This window comes from Acromyrmex echinatior, chromosome 12 (genome assembly GCF_024713525.1).
Source record: "Acromyrmex echinatior isolate Ae372 chromosome 12, ASM2471352v2, whole genome shotgun sequence".
NCBI classification, from domain to species: Eukaryota; Metazoa; Arthropoda; class Insecta; order Hymenoptera; family Formicidae; genus Acromyrmex; species Acromyrmex echinatior.
Genome location: NC_141863.1, coordinates 3,320,464 through 3,330,950, shown reverse-complemented (window position 1 = coordinate 3,330,950; position 10,487 = coordinate 3,320,464). Strand labels below are relative to the sequence as shown.

The window sequence follows — 10,487 nt, the reverse complement described above, 5'->3', positions numbered from 1 at the left end:
CTCTCATCTTCTTTCCATCTTCTCCCCGATTTCCGATTTATACCATCCTCTCGTAGAGGTACGAAGATTGAAAAGAACTGCAGTTTTCTAAGATCAAGCTGAACATGAGAGAAAGAGAGAGAGAGAGAGAGAGAAAGGTTTTTTATAAATAATTTAAGAGAAGAAATATCCCTGTCCCCTCCCCCCTCTCTCTCACACATAAGTTCTTGCAGATTAAATTTGTAATTCGCGACTTAATTCTATTTATTTTACCATTTTAATTTAATTCATTAATTTGTAATTGTCGGTCGAAAAAATGGTAATCTAAGATTTTTTTTTTTTTCAATATTAGGTCGATAATTCGACTACTTCTATTTTTCAGTCGCAATATTATCTTGTTTTTCTTCAAATCTTTATCTAGAACGTTCATTTGCACCTCAAGGATGCTAACCTAGTTAAATACAGACAATGCTTTGTCTTCATAAAAATTTCAAATTGCTTAAACGTTCTTTAAATTATCCGAAAAAATTATACTGCCTGTTAAAAGAAATTAAAGATCTATTTATTTGTTATCTTACTTACAAAAATCCCTTATAAAATCATCACCACTTTGTAATTGGCGCAAACGGCTCAGATTTTAACAATCCAAGAGAAATGTAATTGAACGTCAAAACAATACCTGGAAGTACCTGGGAGTATACTTTGAAATATAGCCTGCTCGCGGTCGGCAATTATCAAAGAGTATCCTGGAGACCAAGCCCTTTACGAGTCACGCTGAAGACAGGAGCCATCGTAGATCGTATCGCGCACATCCCTCCCCTATCTCTCTCTTTTCTTCTTCCTTTACATTTATCTCAGTAATTTCTACTCCATTCGTTCGCCATCCTCTTTTCACAGTCTTCATTTCTTTCACTACATTATTTCATTCCATGGATTTATCTCGTTCTTAGATTTGAAGAGTCCTTTCACTCATGACAGGAATTCCGACGTTGCTAAGTTTATCATACATAATAATGAGAATAATTTATATTTTAATAATGAGAATAATTGATCGAAAGAATTATCTACTTGACACTGATTGACGTATGTCTGACAAACATATATTATTCAGAAAATAAATATTAAATAGAGTATCTTATCGGTGCGTACAGATCGATAATTTATATTAATATTTATATATTAATATTTATATATTATTAATTTACTTATCTCATTCTGGAATGCAAAGATAAAGTATGAAAGATAAGAAATGCGGAAAGTTATAGACAATTGTAAAATTTAAAGGCACCTTGCCGTGTACAGATTATATCTCGATAGTATAAGATAATTCGAGATTTTCTACATTGAATATTTGACATTTCTAAAATTTAAATCTTAAAATATTTTCATTCCTACATTTAATTTAGAATATACATTGAATATGATCATTTTATTTTATCTGTGTAATTTATGTTGTTTTAAAAATGACTGTAACTAAAAATACATATTATTAGTTACGCGTGTACACACATATTGATAAAAATAATCAGTTAATAGGAATGAAAAGTTCGAAGTGCAACGATTCGAAAAGCACTCAAACAGAGACGGACGCGTAACTCAAGTGGAAATTGAAGGAATTACAGAGTTCAGCGTTCATTATCGTATTTTATTGCATAAATTTATTTGCATATAACATCTATGTAGAAATTAATTGCATAATATTTGATCGGATAAAACCCCTTTGCATAAGTGAGCCTGACATCGTCGATTTCTCCGTTCGGTCCAAGGTACACGTATTTCTTCTCATGTCATATTTCATGTGAATTCGATATGAATTTGCAGTTTTCCCTTGCAATTTTCTGAATCTTTTCGTTGTGTTGTTCACTGAAATAATGCGAGAATGAACTAAATCGCTAACATTAACGCGGAGTTTTAAATTTAAAATATATCTAATAAAGTCTTAAATTAATAATATAACTTTATTATTGGATTTCATACTTGATACAATTAATAATAGATAATGATTTTATATTTCGATCGATAATAGTTAGATGGATAACTGAATGTTTCATATTACTTCTCGTGATAAGATCTTTAATATCTTACTTTTGTAAGCAGACAGAAAATCATCTTTGTCACTTTAATTTAGATTCTTGTGAGCGATATTTGCGCTATCGTTCGTCAGAAAGTGTCGCCCCAGCCGGTTTTATTATTAATGTTATATTTCGTACACATATTGCTTATGGTGCAAAGTGCATCGTCAGATGTGTTATTATTGTCGATCGGCCGACCGATACGAGATAAAACAGACTCTCGATTCTTCGACGTACTTATCGTTTACTTTGACTTTCAAAACAAAAAAAGACTGAATGACTCAGTAATAATTATCCAATACCAATCAGATTGTTAAGAGACACTCAAAACTTTTGCCCCTTGGCAGAACATTCTGTTACTAATAGCATGCAAATTGCTCATCTTCGATAAGACCTATACATTACGTGTCTTTTACATCGTTACAGTTGTTGCGCGTTGCGTTGATGAACATGCCTTGCAGAACATGACGAGGTAACGAAAGTGACACTCTCAAGATTAATAACTATTAAATTTTAATTACTTTACGTATATTAATTTTATTTTTAATAAACACACGCGTTGCGTATACAAAATAACAGAAAGTATGGAAAGTTCCGCTTTTCTGTTATATTATTATCATGAGGTCATTGGGGAATTCGACAAATTTAACGGCTGAAAACGGGCGTGACAAGTGCGTGCTCTGCGTCTGAGAAGACGCAGGGAAGGGCGTCTCGCGAGCGTTTCTCTTCGTCATGTACGTTGCAAGGTGCCTGCGTTGGTAGTGGTAATGACGGTGATGGTGGCGGTGGTTTCTTCGCGGCAATCGAATTAATAGGCCATCTGCTCTTCCCTGTGCCTCCTTTAAGGAAGTCAATGTTTAGGAAGTCCATGGGAAGTGGCGACAACGGAAAGCCCCATAAAGCAAGAACCAGGAGAGGACATGGGAACGGACCTTCGCAAGGAAGTCGAACGGTCCTACATGGTGTATCGTCCCCCTTCGTCTTCTGCCCGCAAAGTGGACGGGGGTGTACGCGTGAGTTCGTCCTTGTCGTCGACGTGCTCGAACGATCGCGGTTAAATTGCACAATAATGATATTTACAAGCAATGACATTTACGCAAATCTTAAAACTGTGAAACTTATAACGGAATTCTGTAAAAAAAAATTTTTATAATTTCTGAATTATATTAATTTCAACTTACTAATTATAATCTGAGCGTCATTGATGGAATTAACATTGCGTTCTATCGATAGAAAAATAAATTGATATTTTGTACTCCTTTACCTGGGCAGTACGAAAATGTAAAAAGTGATTATTAAACGTTTAGAATAATTTTTTTTTTTTTGCTAATTTCTTTCTCTTTCGATAGGATTTGACAAGAAGTGACGGTTCACCGGTATAACGAAAGTAAATACGTGCGCACAACCGCAACAAAAACATTCGGAGTAGAGCTTGTTTTCTGATCTCACTGCGTGGCTTCATCCTCGGTACCCTCCACGGAACATTCGATATGAGAAAGAATGTCGCCGATCGAGTATATATATGCACGCGATGATGAACGAACAGAGATCTGTCTCATTTTGTTGACGGGAAATTGACTAAACTTTTTTATGATGGTCACCATTGCGATAAAAGTTTTTTTTTTTTTTTAATCGAACGTTAGATAATGTCATTGGGAACATTAATTAGATGTCTGAAATACGAATAATCTGTTTTAATTTTTTTAGTAGTTTTATTATTGACTAATTTTTTTTAAGTAATGATACATATATATGTATATATGTATATATAATATTTACAAAACATATGTTATAAATCTATATTAAAATATGAATGTGATAAAATTCTGATACTGTTGATTTTTTTATCAATGATTTTATGAATGTAAACCTTTTTAAAAATTTCTGCTGTAATATCTTCTCATCTGCAAAAATATTTATCAAAGTATATCATAATTGCGTATCAAGGCTTGAAAATGGACGAACATCGATCAAGAGAGTCATTTGCATTTATCGTCTGACAATTTGTATTCTTTAAAATGACAGATATTATGTATATATTTTAAGGATTAATCTGTCTGTGATCAAATAGTGCGATGACGATAAGACATCGATACGTCGCGCAGATGAATGTAATTAGAGATTTCATGGTTCATCTTGCCCGCATGATTCTAAAATCGATCATTCTGAAATTCGAGCATATGTACGAAGGAATTTATCGCGATGAGCAGAAGGTACTATCCTTTTTTGGTCTATCAGTCGTACGGCGATGGCACGGGACCATGTTGCCAGCAGAACAAGATTAATAAATCCAAGGGGCTGCCGCTCGCCTGGTAACAATAACGAAACACCTTTTATGCACGCGTGGATTCCACCTCTTCCTCCTCCACGGCCGCTACCACAACCGCCATCTTCTCCCCATCTCGCTTCATCCACGTGAGCTTCTTCACATTCACCTGCTGCTATTCGAAGATCAGCTGCCCTAACCGCCACCTTGGCAGCACCTTGCTCACCTCACTGTCCTCCTTCAACTCCACCGCCACAGACGGACTCTTCCTTCGAATCTTCTTATCCTTCTTCTGCTGCCTCTGATCTTTCCTCCACTTTTCCTTCTTCTTCTTCCTCTTCTTCTTCTTTCTCCATTCGCGCCTTACCTCCGTTCTTCACCGAGGCCTTTTTCCTTCATCTTCTCATTTGCTTCGTTCTATTCTACGTCTTCGTGGCCTTTATTCCACCAGCACTCTGGTTTCTTCTTCTTCTTCTTCTTCGTCTTCGTAGCTGTCTCCCTGGAGCAACCGCATGCCCGTGCTCGCTTCGGATTTTTTCCAAAAAATCCAGCTGCGCCGATCTTTTATGGGGGTCCGGCCGCTCGCTACTCCCGAGTGTGAGTCGCTGCAGCTTGCGCACTTGTGACATGCATATTCCATTTTCGAGGCGAGACGGTGATCCGGGTGATCAGATGGCCGACCTTGCTCGTAATTAATCGTTTTACAGTGTATCCTAGTGTAACGAGGTTTCATGTTGTGTCTACAAGGTAATCGGCCACTCGGTTATCGTTAATTTATTATCATCGCGCTTCCCAACAAATGCTCATACTTCTCTGGTGGTATTATTATATATTCAACTACGCTTTCTACTCATACTTGCTGTTTACTCTGCGCTTTACGCGCCGCGACTTTAGCCTCAAGTATATGGTTATCGAGAGAAAGTAAGTGTCAATTCACGAGTGTTAACGCCTCGCTGCGCCTCCGGCTTCTTTCTTCTTCTTTCATGGACATTGAGTGTACGGTACAAAATTACGTTACGTAACGTAGTGGTAATGTAAACGCGCGACGACACGGACGAGTAACATGTTTTAACAGAATTTTATTCGTTATTCAGCAGGTGAGACGAACCGATCGGAAGCATCGAAGACCTACGAGGGATTACTCATCTGCGGCGCCATCAGCGTTTCGATGCGCGCGAATGTGCGTGTTTCGCGTAATTTAGATAATAGTGGAGACGAGAATACGTGTTACTTTCTTCGTGCCGCAAGTTACTTTGTAACACGCGCGCCCATCAGCGATAAGAGGGAATCGTGTCTGAATCGCTTTACGCGTATAAATGTTGCTTAATTCCGCAGCAGAAAATAGGCTCTTTAAAATCACTTGGTGTATGCTCATGAATAACGTCAGAAATAGTTTCATCGAATTAAAATTGATTTGATGATGAAATTAGCAGCATGAATAACACATAAATAACGATGTTTCTATATAGATATTTTTTTTATTACGAAAACATAATTATGTTAAAAAGTTTCAACACGTAAAAATATAAATCATCTGACGATATGAGAAATAAATCGTTGGAAAGTGCACACATTTCTTGCGAATCGAGATTTTTAATGCCACGTATATTTTTAATACGCGTTTATTCTTATTTTCAACATTTAAAGTCACTATTTGCGGAATGCACGCAAGAAATCCTGTTTGCGGCGTTCCTGGTCGCTTCGACGGACACGGCAGTCAAGCAGAACAAAATCCCGACGTGGCGTCGGGTAGCTAATGAAATTCAAACAAGGTCCTGCCGAGCGTATCGGTTACGTTTCCACCCCCAGCGTCTTGCAGGGCGTCTCGAAAAAAGGGTTGGCGCCCTATTTCTTTCCCACGCGTCAACGAGAATCTCAACCACGGGCGGCCTACAAGCGGCCTACCGTTTTTAAGATTAAGAATGCTTTTGTTGATTTGCACGAATAAAAAATTCTACAGAATAGAAATGAGACAAACGAGTAAAAAAAAGTACTTTATTCAATATTAAATTTATAATAATAAATTTACAACAAATTCGACTTCGGAACGAATTATATCTTGATAGAATAAATCCAATTTCATTAAATCCACAACTTGTACAGTATAATTTCTTCTTTATATTTTCTTCACTAGCATCTGTATAAAAAAAAAACAAAAAAAAAATAAATAAATAAATAAAACGGGTCGACGAGGATGCGTTCCAATTCGAAATTTCGAGAGCGCGATGAATCTATAATGATTAGATAATCATTAGGCACAGGCGGGCGCATTTGGCACAGCTATTACCGATTGATCCTTTCTTCCCAGCGAGTCCCAGTCGGCGAAAAAGCCCTCCTTCTGTTCCCCTCCGCGTGGAAAAAAGAGGAGTCCACCACTGTGGGAGATCGCGTACGCAGGGTGCAGGCCGACCGTGAGGACTGAGGAGTCGTGAGAGGAAACCTGCGCCCTGCGCACGGCGCACGGCGCGCGGCGCACGGCGCACGGCGTGCGAGAAGGACAAGGAGAATCACCTGCGGTGCACCTGCTGTGCAGGGGGCTCCTTCGGTCCCGTATTAAAAGTGTATCAGACGCTCCTCGATCCCCTTTGCCTCTCCGTTCATCATGCCTTCGTTGCTCCTCCGCGTCCTCCTCCACTTATACACTCCTCCACAAGCTACAGAATACCTGATGGCCCTTCGCACGATAATTGCTCTTCAACCGTCTTTCGTCTTTCGTCTTTCGTCTTTGGTGGAAACGATCCGGCTGCGCGTGTGCGCGCGATCGGCTCCGTTCCTGTAAATTGCGAGCTGTTAGCGAGCGTCCTGTTGATCCGCGAGACGCATTGTTGAACCGTGTAATCCTACGAAAAAGATAAATAACAGTAATTACATAGACATCTTTTATGCGCTATAACAATATTAATGTACTTTTTTCACGCCATAATAAAATACTTTTATATGTATATTGTACTTTTGGCGCGAATCCGAAAGAATTCTACGACAATGGGCGAAGAATTATCTTTAAAATGTGAAAGACGGAGGGTCTAAGAACTTTCAATGGACATGTGTAGGACATAACGCGTGCTTCTTCGATCACCCTTTTCTTCGCTCGCTTCAATGCCTCTGCTACCGATGCGAGGTGGCTATTGGCCCGTTTGAAAATTGCCTTCGCAACCGACGTTGCCTGAGCGCGTGCTGGATCAGGCTGTGGAGGAGGCTAATAGCGTATGATTGCCAAGCTTTTGCCTGCTGAAAGAAACAATTTTGCCGCGTCGTCTTTTGAATGACTCTGACGGCATAACATTCTCGTTTGGCAAAAGGTTCCTCACAAAAGCCTGATTCTGCATTTATGTGAAAGTAGCCGATTGAAATTTGCGCGCAGAAGAATGTTCCCAAAGAAAGAAGAGAGAAAAAGAATTCGCAAGAAGTGTCTCTGTTTTAAAAAAATTTCGAAAAACATGCTTCTGATATAACCCTTTAAATTTGCGTTTCTAAACTCGTATATATATATATATATATATATATATATATATATAAAGGGCTAGCTTCAAAAGTCTGTTGATTATTCTTCGATATTCGAACGCTTCTTTATTTTTATTAGTATATTCCTTCTTTTCCCCTACCCTTTACCACTTCCTGTTACGACCGTCTCCTAAAGAGATCGCATCAATTTGCTTTTTTTTCTAACGGTCTCGAAGAGATACGTTTCCCGCACACGTACTGCGCGGCCGCACTCGCTCGCGACGGACAGCAGGAGTAGCGACCAACGGCCAACAGGTGTATAGCAGGTGCACACCCTGAACGCCTTGAAGAGCTCTGCGGAGAGCTAAAAAGTTTCACGTCTACCTGAAGGTCCCACGCGAGAAGACGGCGCGACTTTCAACCGTCGTTTGCGGAGGGGCGTCATCACCCTTCGGCGTTCCCACCCCACGAAGATGGTCTCACTTACAACAAGGGCGCATAGACGACGAATAAACTGTTCTTCATCTCAACGCACTGTGGTCTTCGATAGAAGAAATGCGGAAGACTCGATATCTACAATTAGGATTATAGTTGCTTGTTGTACGAAAGCGTAATGAATAACGTAAGGCGGGAAGGCTTTATCGCTTTTGTCAGCAACGGTTGTATGCAACTGACATTAATAAACCGTCCCCACCGGAGCTCGAAATATGAAGCTTGACATAACAGAATCGTAATGTTACATTAAACGAAATGACGTACGTACGCCGAGAGGCATGCAACGTAATAAACATCGCGCAGAAGGAGCGGCAAAGAAAGAAAAAACGATTGACGAGGCTGCGATGATGAACGAAGAGATGGGGAATAGTAATGAAAATGCGAATGGGTCAGTAAGAGAAAAAGAAAAAAAGGAAGGTGGAGGTGGAGAGGGAGAAGCTTAAAGAGATCGCTAGTAAAAGAGAGTGCTACAATGCAATGAGGCGAAAACGATCGGATTGAAACAAGAGAGGCGAAGCGGAAAAACGGCGAAGCAAGGGAAGCGGAACCAGGACGAGAAAAGAAAATAGAACGATAAAATGGAAGGAGAAAAAGAAGAGGAGGAAGAGTCGGAACGGAACGTGGTAGAGGAAACGAGTGGGAACAATACGCGTGAAAGAAGCACCTGCGTCTTATTATCGATCATCTATCGATCCTATGCTCGCAGCCTACCCTTTGGAATCACTATATGCGGCGCGTTGTGTTTTCGACCGTTAAAAATCCACCCTGTCGTGGAGGAACCGTCAGGTGCTTCTTCCTGGACGGCAAGTGCAGGCGGCACAAGTGCCTTTTCGATTTAATGACACGTTGTCCCACACGAGCGCGGGCAGCCACGCATACACGCGAGCACCTTTCGCCTTCCTTGAGGTCCTTTCGAGTTTCCGTTGGCCATGCCATCGAACAGTACGTGGCACTTTTAATTCTCTTAAAGAAAAGGAGAGAGAAAAAAAAGAAGGACTGAGAAACGTCTCGAAAGTTGCACGGCGAACACGTCGTTAGATACTATACGTTGCAAGCTGCACCGATAAGTGATTTTTAATCTTTTATCGCGTGAACATGAAAGACGATACCGATAATCTGCGAAATGAGAGGTCGTCGGCTTCGTTCGCTCACGTTTTGACGCGTGACAATCGTCGTAAAAGCGATAGAGGCGTTTCATTTCTCGAAACAGTGCTGTACATTTTTGCTTATCGAAATTCAATTGAGTTAATGATCGCACCTGTACGTTCCTTTCTCTTTGCCGGAACACCGTTGAGACATTCCGGCAGCTGTAGCTGTACATAAGGGACCAACGTATCCCCCGTATTGGTGCTGGTACGTATATATGCGTGTACGTACAGGTGGAAGGTATGATCATGAGGCTTCTGCTCCTCTTCCTCCTCCTTCACCTCCTCTTCCTCTTGCGAGCTGTCTGCCTTTGTTGCGATTTTTCACCCGCCCCTTAGCGACACCGGCGCATTTGCGATTGCTTCAATTGCATCTCGAGTACCTATTAATTAAACATTAATAAGGCAACGAGCCTCACGTAATTCTTTTTTTAAAACTGTAATTTGCAAAATGTAACAGCTTTTATTGCTCGAGGTTTCCGCAACGAACACCAATAAATTCAACCGATGCGATCGATAATTCAAAAGTAAATGTGGTCCCCTTTAAATCGCCCGGTGTCGCACAATGTAGGCTAACTTAACACTTTCAACCATCTGCCCCGTATCGGGCATATGCTATAGGGATAACATCGAAAATGATCTGAAACAAATATGAGAGAAGAAAAGAAAAGGAAAACTGACTCTCTCTGTGAGCTCCTGGCACTCGCTACCCGGCTGTCGGCAATCCACCTGTTGATTTCCAAATCAAAATAATATCACGGTTGCCACATTTTCCTAATAGTCGTCTTTTTCCCTCAAGATTTCTTCGTGAGGAAACATAAATATCGCGATGGTGGAAATGGGTGAAGCTGTAACATATGTATATCGCATCCGAGATAAAATTTTATGTCTTCGACATTATCATATTAATAGACTGACACTTCCTGTTTTCTTCTTACGGATATCAGATTCATCCGTAATATTGCATAATAGAATGTTTATTGAAAATGTTAATTTGTTACAGTAGTAATTAAGTTTTCATCTAAAAAGAAGTTTTTCATAAAAAAAGAGTAATAGTTTTCAATGGAAAACAATTTTTTATTAATTCAT

At 39.9% G+C, this 10,487-nt stretch overlaps 1 pseudogene; it reads right to left on the bottom strand.

Annotated features, from left to right (window-relative positions):
• Positions 1–2,456: 2,456 nt before the first annotated feature.
• LOC147907740 (uncharacterized) lies at positions 2,457–10,010 on the bottom strand (annotated as a pseudogene).
• Positions 10,011–10,487: the final 477 nt, after the last annotated feature.